The sequence below is a fragment of the Salmo salar genome, chromosome ssa18 (assembly GCF_905237065.1).
Source record: "Salmo salar chromosome ssa18, Ssal_v3.1, whole genome shotgun sequence".
NCBI classification, from domain to species: Eukaryota; Metazoa; Chordata; class Actinopteri; order Salmoniformes; family Salmonidae; genus Salmo; species Salmo salar.
Window position 1 is genome coordinate 60,734,613 of NC_059459.1, and position 11,869 is coordinate 60,746,481.

Genomic DNA, 11,869 nt, shown 5'->3' on the forward strand with positions numbered 1-11,869 from the left:
AGCGCCCAGGAAGAAGCAGTTACAGGTATGGCCTGTTGATCTGCCAACCGAAAGAGAGAGGGAGGGAGGTTGGGAGAGAGGGAGATTCTACCGTTCTCATTCTCGATGCCACATGCCCGAACGTCTGCGAAACCAATCATTTTAGTGAGTGAGTGTGTGTGTAAACAGTACGTGTACAGGTTTGTGTCTGTTTCTTTCTTTCCTCTCTCTCTCTCTCTCTCTCTCTCGCTCTCTCTCTCACTGCTCTTTCTCTCTCTCTCTCTCTCTCTCTCTCTCTCTCTCTCGCTTGCTCTCTCTTCTCTCTCCTCTCTCTCTCTCTCTCTCTCTCTCTCTCTTCCTCACCCCATCCTCCGTCTGTCTCTCGCTCTCTCTCTTTCTCTCGCTCTCTCTCGCTCGCTCTCTTGCTCACTCTCTCTCTCTCTCTCTCCCTCCTCCATCTGTCGCTCTCTCTCTGTCCCTCCCTCCCTCCCTCCCTCCCTCCCTCCCTCCCTCCCTCCCTCCCTCCCTCCCTCCCTCCCTCCCTCCCTCCCTCCCTCCCTTCTCTGTCTGTCTCCCTCGCTGTCTCTCTCTCTCTCTCTCTCTCTCTCTCTCTCTATCTCTCTCTCTCTCTCTCTCTCTTCTTCCTCCTCTCTGTCTCTGTGTGTACAGTCGACTTGTTCAAACCGGATTAGGTTTGCCTAATGACCCGGCCGAGATCCTCGCACATTATTATCCCAACCACCAACAGGCAGGGAATTAGGAGCTGCAAACGGACTGACCTGAAATCCCTCTGGTGACCTGGAGTGAGGGCAATATATGAGCTAGAGCTAAATCACAACACCAGCGCAGCATAGAAGAGATTAAACAGACCTGACTGGACAGACTGACTGCCTTTGCACTTGTCCGACAAGGAAAGAGGAAATAGCTCCCCCTAGTGGCCCCCAGCAGTACATCAGCCTGGCACTTTGATTAGTGTGTATATGTGTGTGTGTGTGTGTGTGTGTGTGTGTGTGTGTGTGTGTGTGTGTGTGTGTGTGTGTGTGTGTGTGTGTGTGTGTGTGTGTGTGTGTGTGTGTGTGTGTGTGTGTGTGTGTTGTCTCTCTGTGTGCTTGTGTATGCATCTGTGTGTGCGTGCGTGCCTGCCCTTGTGTGAATAGCTCTGTGTGTGTGTTTCTTTATCCTTTGTGTGTGAAGTGGCCATTCCGTGCCAAGGCTCGCCGTATGAATGTATACCCAGGAGCCTAGTTCCAGTTGGACAGGGTGGCTGTAACTACACGGCTGTTTGTAAATGTAAATGAGATTGGGCCTTGTTGGATTTTGTTTAGGAGAGCTGGCCAGGATCTTCTACAGGTTTTTAGTCGCCTGGTTTTGGAGAGCTCAGCTCAGCCGTTAACACCACTGGCAGATGCTCCTAGTTTTAGCTCTCTTATGTATCATGCTTCAGAATGAAATAGCGAAAGGTTTCACAGCCTGCTAAATGATCAACCTAATTAAGAAGTTGTCGGGTTGTGTGGAAAGGCGACACAGCCGCACCTGTCAACCAGTGAAAATGAGTGACACTGAGCGATTGACTTGTATTAATGAGTGACTGGTATGAAGCAGATAGTTGACACTATTTTAGTTCATGTATCTAGTGTTCACACAGTGACATGGCTAACATCTGCAGATGATGAAATGATGTTTTTGCATGAATTGCTTTTCGATCCTGGGGAGAGTTAGCACAGTACTTACTTCTCCCAGCTCCGTGGGTGGCTAGGTAATGTAACCAAATGTATGCGCTACACTGAGATGCATGGCAACCCTCGCCATGGCGATGGGGAAGGTCATTTAGAGCTCTAACAGGTACGACAGAGCAAGCAGGAGTGTGCGTTTATGGGAGTGTGTGCGTTTGTTTGTGTCGCCGTGTGTGTTTGTATTTGTGTGTGTGTGTAAGGAAAGGGATGCTAAATGATAGGTGAGGCCACAGATATAGTCCCTACTCCCTGCACAGTGAGAACCAGGGGGACGTGAGCCGGAAGAGTGCTTTGCACATATATTACAATCTGTATAGGTCACCAATTACCTCAAGTTGCCATTTCAGGTGTCAATTTCTAGATCTCTATCTATCCAGAAGACCGACACACACATTTCCCATTCTGTTTGCCCTCTATCCCCACGGCAATCGGCCACTCCGTGACTGCCGCTCCTCTCCTGGATGGGATTGTGCTGTTGGGTCGGAACAAGGAGACAGGAATTAGTCCCTGTGCTGTGTGGCCTCGCCCCCGGACTGATAGGGCCGTCCAACTGAACGCCTGTCCAATTTCCCCCTTACCCCTGCGCTGAATCCATTAGCTCTACCATATCCTCCACTGGAGCCGCACGCCTCTTGATAGCATCCACCATCTATGTTATTTTTCTTATTCTTATTTTCAATTTTGCGGCTGGGGAAAGGTCAGGATTAGTTATCGACAGGCTGTGTCTAAGCCCAGACGGGGAACCACAGACGCAGCCCTGGGTCCCCTAAACCTATTTTCCTCAGTCCCAGCAGTGGCCTAATCTGTATGGGGGGGGAGTCTTTATGTGAGGATACATGTTTGTATGGCTGTGTGCCTACTGCATATGGCTTCACTAAGTTCCCTTCCCTTCGTGATTATGCACAGAGGTGTCAAACACATCGGATGAATTGAAAAGAGTGATCGAATTTCTTACAAGGTAGTATTTGATGGACCTTTTCATCAAGTGGCCCATAAACAATCTATTGTCACATCAGTTTAAATTGGATTTCAATCAGTCTGTCAATTTAATGTCTGACCGCAAATAGGTGTAGCTGTTCTTTGTAAGTGACAAACCACACAGTGTTGATATTCAGTATATTGGTCCCACTCTCTCCAACCTATTTTCCTCCCTCCATCCCTCTCTCGGTCCCTTTCTCCCTCCGTCCTCCGGCACAGTTAGGGATGATTCCCAGTGTGAGGTGTAGCTGTCCCAGAGCTGTGAAATTATGATAGAGGAGCACAAGCCCCTTACCCATCCATCTTTATCCTTCCCTCTTCCGATCCCCCTTTCCCACCGATTCCAGAGTGGGGGCCGGTAGGGTCGGTGTGACGGTGACGGATTCCCGGGGCTGGACAGACAGGGCCGAAGCCCCCCAAACTCATTCCAGTCTCTGCCCTAAACCGGGCTGTTAATCCCTTCGACCCTGGCCAGGTCAAAGGTGAGGGAGGGAGGGAGGGAGGGAGGGAGGGAGGGAGGGAGGGAGGGAGGGAGGGAGGGAGGGAGGGAGGGAGGGAGGGAGGGAGGGAGGGAGGGAGGGGCGGGCGGACGGGAGAGAAAGAAAGAGAGAGGGAGGGCAGAGCGAGAGAGAGAGGGGAGGGGCAGAGAGAGAGAGAGAGAGAGATGGAAAGAGAGAGACAGAGAGACAGCGTGATGAATTGACTTTGTGCTCTTCTTATCTTCCACGGTCACAACCTCAGATGGACATGTATAATAAAATGGGGATTCAAGTTCTTATTTGGACTCTGGTGCGTTGTAATATTCAGTTCTGTTTAATTTTGTCAATTTTTTGTTGTTGTCTTGTTATTAAAGGGATACTTCAGGATTTTGGTAATGCAGCCCTGTATATACTTCCACAGAGTCAGATTAACTCATGGATACTATTTTTATATAGCATGCTAGCAGATACCCATAGACTTCCAGTCATTGCGCTAACGCTAGTTAGCATTTGCTCACAAAACTACCTCTTAACTTCCTTCATACTGGACACAGAGACATTAAAATGGTATCCACAAGTTCATTTGACTCTGGGGAAGAAGATAAAGGTCATCATTGCCAAAATCCCAGAGTATCCCTTTGTCGTTAAAGATTGATCAGATTCAAAACCAAGGTGAAATACAAATATAAAGGCCCCGCAGAAGATAAAAAACACAGAAATTCTAAAAGATGACCTCCAAAATGTTACCACGCCTTGTCCTTTGTCAATAAAAAAAAAATTGAAAGTTGAACAGAGAAAAAGTTAATTCAAACATGCACGAACATTTAAAGTCTTTCATTCCCAGATTCCTTTTCATTGTCCGACTCTTTGGTTATCTCTTCCATCCCTCTCTCGCTCACATAAAAAAAAAAAAAGATGTAACCCGGCATATTGTAATAGAAATAAATCAAAGCAATGGATTATCAGCACTAATAGTCCTCACAACCCTCACAGAGCCTTATGAAGATAGATCTTTGCCTTATGGAAGGCAATCACGAAGAGAACTTATCATAACAGAAATTAAGAGCTAGCCCCATTCGTTATTCCAAGACCCAAGGCTACATTTCCATATAAAGTAATGGCACAGTGTATTACTCAACTATTAGAGACTTCTATGTGCCTTGTGCATAAAAAGATTTATGATGTGCTGTATTTTGAGATAGCGTTGACCGGGCTAATATTTATGGCTCTCGTGTTCTTTCCTCTTATCACTTCTGCTCACGTAGACAGTAGTGCAGTGTAGATACAGAGCTTGGCAGCTGGTTTCCAGCCAAGTAGATCTAACCTTCCAACCCCTGCAGGGGACAATGGTTGACCCATACAGAGTTAGGTTACAATGTGTGCTATGGGGGGGAACCTTTTGAGGTGGCACCGTTTGAATTAGCCAAGAAACCTTGCTGGATGCATACGTCCATTCTAGAGACTTATAGAGCATGCGAACACCGAGGCACGTGGACGGAGTGTGACCAGACATCCTGGGCATTTCCGATTCACCAGCCTATATCTTCCACAGTATTAGCTAAATAATGATCGTTGTGTTAAAAAAAAAAAAAAAAATTTAGACAGGCCCACTGGCCAATCTGCGCTATGGCCTGTCCGTTTCTGCCTCAGTACTTTGTCAACCTGCAGTGGTTCAGTCGTAATCCTTTATTTATACTTTAGCTGTTACCCTTTGCCCATTTTGGCTGTGAGACCTCTCAATCACATAATATAGTCAGGAGTGGGCCTTCCCTGTAGCTCAGTTGGTAGAGCATGGTGTTTGCAACACCAGGGTTGTGGGTTCGATTCCCACGGGGGACCAGCACAGAAAAAAAAAATGTATGCAATGTATGCATTCACTACTGTAAGTCGCTCTGGATAAGAGCGTCTGCTAAATGACTAAAAAAAAAAAAAAAAAAAAAAAAAAAAAAAAGGAGTGATTGTAGTGGTGTCAAACTGCAATGGGTGATGCTCTATATGCGAAAATGTTATAATCGCAAAAGTCCCCCAACCAGAAATGGTATGAAGGTGTGGCGTAGGAAAGCCATAAGGCCATTAAAACCCATGATCATTCATTTCCCCTCCCTCTCCTAATCCATCTCTCTGGGAGAATGGGCCTATCCTTAAACACCCAAGGCTAGCAATCTATCCCCTATCCTGTCTCCATGAATTAGAGTGAACCAAACCTGGCCAGACTCAAAGAGACAGTGAAACAGTGAGACTCATCCTCTTTCTCGTGCTCTCATCTTCCTTTCTCTGTGCCTCTATCTGTGCACCTCTCTCTTTATCTCTCTCTTTATCTCTCTCTCTCTCTCTCTCTCTCTCTCTCTCTCTTCAAAATAGTCTGTGTGAATATGAATACAATTTACATCATACTCAGCATAGGAGAAAGTGCGACAAGACATTGTCGATGCCAATTTGTTTCTCTGTGAGCTGAGGTGTACATAGAGGTGTGTGCTTGTTCCAGGAAGACATCTGGTTGTGTTTGGTATTCGTGTGGATCTGGTTCTCTTCACCTGTGGTGAAATATTCTGAGGGAGTCAAGCGACACATTTTATCACAGTACGCATACATTTTCTCTGTTTTTGTCCCCGCTTTGTTTGTTGTCTAGAAAAGGGTTGATGCAATGAGAGGTGTCGGCTCAGTTATTAAGGCGTATTTGTAGAAAATTGAAGTTGATTGAAGACTGGATTGAATTGGCTGTGTTATTTGAGCAAGTGAAGGCATCTCCTTATTGCCTTATTTAACAGAGGTGGCTTGATGAGTAATCTTGCCTCAGATCTGAAAATGAACCTTTAGCTGAGCGGGCTAACACAGTCATGCTGGAGACCTGGGTTTAAATCCCAGACAGTCACACTTGCCTGGTGTACTGGATTCTTTTGTATTTTGGGGGTCTGGGATTGAAGGCTATGAGAGCGAGTCGTCTGGAGCATGCAGCCCCTCATTTTCTGCCTGGCTAGTCATGAAAAGCGCGAGAATAAAAGTGGCGCTTCAAACCAAGGTCTATTCCCCCATCATCTGATCTCCAAGGTTAGCCACAGCATTGCACTTTGTCACGTCAGAACATAAAAAATTCCCTCTCTTCCTCGCCACGCCATGAGAATGACTTCAGCTAATCTCTCACCACAAAGTCCTACTAAACATCTAGTGAATATTTATAGGCTATTAATAACATATATATAAACTGCTTGTGTCACCGACCAGGCAGAGAGATGTCAGGAATTATAGCCAGACATTAATATCTATGCGCCGGAACTCCGACATTCGGGTCCGGTATTCCCAAAGGTAGATGGATGGGCCGGTGTTGGGATGCGGTGCCAGGAACTGCAGACGGAGAGGTTCGTGATCCGGAGGTTTCATCCAAATCCAGGAACATAATTGGTGTAATCGCTTGATGAATTGCGGCCATTTAGCTTTTTTATCTGCGAGCTTCGGCAATTTCTTTTATAGTGTTGTAAAGCACCTTGGTTCGCGGCATGTCTTGATATCGTCAAGTGGGAGAGAACCCTGCAAATGTTAAATATGTACAATTGGCCGAGTAATTAGATTAATAGGGTCGAAATGAGCGCCAGTGCAGGAGTGAAAACCAAACTCGCTCATCCTTTGAGGGAGTCCTGGGAGAAACACATTATCTGTTCATTATCTGTTCAAAAAAAAGTTTTTTATGCTGCAATTCTTCGGCTCCTCGTCTCCCTCATCGCACCTAAAATCCCAAGTCCTCTCTCTCTCTCTCTCTCTCTCTCTCTCTCTCTCTCTCTCTCTCTCTCTCTCTCTCTCTCTCTCTCTCTCTCTCTCTCTCTCTCTCTCCCTCTCATCGCTGGTTCGTCTGACTTTTCATTTAAGAAATGTTAATCAGACCTGATAATGAAGCAAACTTGTGTAAAAATACTCTACTCTAGCTCTCATCTTTGAGCCAAGAGATTCATGGGAGGTTTTGCTCAGTGGTCAAAATTTGGTATGGATCTTTTTCACCCCTTCACCTGAAGCTTTGTTTCTATAGAGCAGCTCTACATTATGCATTGGGCCAAACAGTTAGATACTCACAGATGTTAAGAGAGTAGAATGTGGGGCAAGGGCATGTGGGACCTTCTCGATTGCCTCTGAGTGCCCTTGGTATATTTGGACATTTCAAGGTGTATTCAGAGTGTTCGAGATGTGCGTGTGCGCATGTGTGTGAACTCCGAAAGTGGTCCGGGCCTCCTCCCGTTTTTCAACCTCATGTTTACATTCATGTTCTATCCCCTGTGACGTACTTGTTAAAAACTACCTGGGTTTTCATGCTCTTTGTTCGTCCAGATCGATCGAATTTGAACTCCTTTTGCTGCAAGTGATTCATCCAAGCAGTCGATGTCAGAACCCTCATGGCACCTGTCGGGAAGGGTGGCAAGGGCTTCCAGGAGTGCTAGAGTAGATGTTTTCGGGGGTCTTTACAACCGGTGTGAGTTCTGGTACAGTGTAGTGTTACTGTAACTACTGTAGCTTTACACTGCTAGCTAAATTCCGATGATATGGTGCATCATCACCCGGGGCCTTTTCCAAGCATGTTGGCTGGATTCCGGTGATTTTTCCCCATTGGGAAAGAACTGGATGAATCAACGTTGTTTTCACGTAATTTCAACCAAAACATGAAATGTGATGATCTTGAATCAACGTGGCAAACTGATTGGATTTGCAAAAAGTTATCAACGTAAGGGAATTTTGTTTCATTTTCACCCAACTTTTAACCTAAATCCAATGACAGGGTGACATTTTTGGTTGATTTCACTTTGAATACATCAAAACTAGACGTTGAACTGATGTCTGTGCCCCGTGGGTTCCTGCTGGGAGGACAGGCATTTTACTCCTAACCCAATCTATCATGGAACCATGGTATACTTTCATCCTCTTTGGGGAACATATTTTTCATAAGAATTACATCAACATGCTCTTTTCAATTGGTGATTGGACCAGAAATTGGGGTTAGGCAGTGGCCACATGTACATTAGTTCCATGGTGTCCATTGAATGGACATTTCCATTTCCTAAGTCTACTGTCACTTCTAACCCCAAGCTGTATCCTATAGCAGTGAATGTGTGCTATTTGCTGTGAGCCACGTGAGGCTTTAGCAGGCATTAAAAACATGAAAGCACTGTAGAAGAAGAAGACTCAGCAAGAGCTCCTCTGCGCTCCTACATTTCCCTGGCAATGCGAGACAATACGTGGCAATCATACTTTAGCCTGTTTTTGACCTGACACGGATTAATTACAGCGGTGCACAATTAACACCTTGCCGGAACTCTTGAGGAAGACAAAGATGAAGAAAAAAAATGCGAGTGGCACGATGTGTGGCACTGTTTCACAATTCGCTTTGCAGGGATAACTTTATGACCCCCCCCCACCACACTCTGAGGCCTTAAAGTGGCAAAACAGCCTTACTACCAGACAGGCCCCATGGTTTATGAACTAGCCTGGCATCAATCTAACTCTTCTGATTTGTATTCATGACGGAGTAACTCAGTTACAGTACATGTGCAGCCTGGCCATATATGGAAATGACAACTCCTATTAATAGAACAAGGCCTAGTCTTTCCAAGCACCTTCCCTTTGTAGGCTACTCGCACAAGAGAGAGACTGTGCCATGTATAACATATTCAAACAGGAACATGAAGGTGTGGTACATGCCAAGGGTAACATGCACACTGCAAGGATTTACTTGTCAGGCAACCCAACAGGCATTAGTGCGTGTGTTATTCCCTAATCACAACCAGACAGAATTAAATTTACAGTGGGGCAAAAAAGTATTTAGTCAGCCACCAATTGTGCAACTTCTCCCACTTAAAAAGATGAGAGAGGCCTGTAATTTTCATCATAGGTACACTTCAACTATGACAGACAAAATGAGAAAAGAAATTCCTGAAAATCACATTGTAGGATTTTTTATGAATTTATTTGCAAATTATGGTGGAAAATAAGTATTTGATCAATAACAAAAGTTTATCTCAATACTTTGTTATATACCCTTTGTTGGCAATGACACAGGTCAAATGTTTTCTGTAAGTCTTCACAAGGTTTTCACACACTGTTGCTGGTATTTTGGCCCATTCCTCCATGCAGATCTCCTCTAGAGCAGTGATGTTTTGGGGCTGTCGCTGGGCAACACGGACTTTCAACTCCCTCCAAAGATTTTCTATGGGGTTGAGATCTGGAGACTGGCTAGGCCACTCCAGGACCTTGAAATGCTTCTTATGAAGCCACTCCTTAGTTGCCCGGGCGGTGTGTTTGGAATCATTGTCATGCTGAAAGACCCTGCCACATTTCATCTTCAATGCCCTTGCTGATGGAAGGAGGTTTTCACTCAAAATCTCACAATACATGGCCCCATTCATTCTTTCCTTTACACGGATCAGTCGTCCTGGTCCCTTGGCAGAAAAACAGCCCCAAAGCATGATGTTTCCACCCCCATGCTTCACAGTAGGTATGGTGTTCTTTGGATGCAACTCAGCATTCTTTGTCCTCCAAACACGACGAGTTGAGTTTTTACAAAAAAGCTATATTTTGGTTTCATCTGACCATATGACATTCTTCCAATCCTCTTCTGGATCATCCAAATGCTCTCTAGCAAACTTCAGACTGGCCTGGACATGTACTAGCTTAAGCAGGGGGACACGTCTGGCACTGCAGGATTTGAGTCCCTGGCGGCGTAGTGTGTTACTGATGGTAGGCTTTGTTACTTTGGTCCCAGCTCTCTGCAGGTCATTCACTAGGTCCCACCGTGTGGTTCTGGGATTTTTGCTCACCGTTCTTGTGATCATTTTGACCCCACGGGGTGAGATCTTGCGTGGAGCCCCAGATCGAGGGAGATTATCAGTGGTCTTGTATGTCTTCCATTTCCTAATAATTGCTCCCACAGTTGATTTCTTCAAACCAAGCTGCTTACCTATTGCAGATTCAGTCTTCCCAGCCTGGTGCAGGTCTACAATTTTGTTTCTGGTGTCCTTTGACAGCTCTTTGGTCTTGACCATAGTGGAGTTTGGAGTGTGACTGTTTGAGGTTGTGGACAGGTGTCTTTTATACTGATAACAAGTTCAAACAGGTGCCATTAACTTGTTATGGATAGGGGGCAGTATTTTCACGGCCGGATAAAAAACGTACCCGATTTAATCTGATTATTACTCCTGCCCAGAAACTAGAATATGCATATAATTATTAGCTTTGGATAGAAAACACCCCAAAGTTTCTAAAATTGTTTGAATGGTGTCTGTGAGTATAACAGAACTCATTTGGCAGGCCAAAACCTGAAAAGATTCCAAACAGGAAGTGCCCTCTCTGACCATTTATTGGCCTTCTTGATCATCTCTATCCAAAACAGGGGATCTCTGGCATAACGTGACATTTTCTAACGCTCCCATAGGCTCTCAGAAGGCACCAGAACGTTGAATGATGACTTTGCAGGCCATGGCTGAAAAACAGTAGCGCATTTGGATAGTGGTCGATCTGAGAAAAATGAGACTGGGGGCGCATGCACGAGAAGACTCCATGTTTTCATTTTCAGTCTTTGAACGAAAACAACGACTCCCGGTCGAAATATTATCGCTTTTTTACGAGAAAAATTGCATAAAAATTGATTTTAAACAGCGTTTGACATGCTTCGAAGTACGGTAATGGAATATTTAGATTTTTTTGGTCACGAAACGCGCCGGGCGCGTCACCCTTCGTTACCCTTCGGATAGTGTCTTGAACGCACAACAAAACACCGCTATTTGGATATAACTATGGATTATTTGGAACCAAACCAACATTTGTTATTGAAGTAGAAGTCCTGGGAGTGCATTCTGATGAAGAACAGCAAAGGTATTCCAATTTTTCTTATAGTAAATCTGAGTTTGGTGAGTACCAAACTTGGTGGGTGTCAAAATAGCTAGCCATGATGGCCGGGCTATCTACTCAGAATATTGCAAAATGTGCTTTCACCGAAAAGCTATTTTAAAATCGGACACCGCGATTGCATAAAGGAGTTCTGTATCTATAATTCTTAAAATAATTGTTATGTTTTTTGTGAACGTTTATCGTGAGTAATTTAGTAAATTCACCGGAAGTGTTCGGTGGGAATGCTAGTTCTGAACGTCACATGCTAATGTAAAAAGCTGTTTTTTGTTATAAATATGAACTTGATTGAACAAAACATGCATGTATTGTATAACATAATGTCCTAGGAGTGTCATCTGATGAAGATCATCAAAGGTTAGTGCTGCACTTAGCTGTGGTTTTGTTTTTTGTGACATTATATGCTAGCTTGAAAAATGGGTGTCTGATTATTTCTGGCTGGGTACTCTGCTGACATAATCTAATGTTTTGCTTTCGCTGTAAAGCCTTTTTGAAATCGGACAGTGTGGTTAGATAAAGGAGAGTCTTGTCTTTAAAATGGTGTAAAATAGTAATATGTTTGAAAAATGGACGTTTTCGGGTTTTTGGGGACTTTGTATTTCGCGCCACGCCCATCATTGGATATTGGAGCAGGTGTTCCGCTAGCGGAACGTCTAGATGTAAGAGGTTTTAACCTCTCTAGGGCAGGTGGCACCAAATCGTCCCACCTACGTAACAGCCAGTGTAATCCTGTGGCGCGTTATTCAAAAACCTAAAAAATGCAAAAACTTCAATTTTTCAAACATATGACTATTTTACACCATTTTAAAGACAAGACTC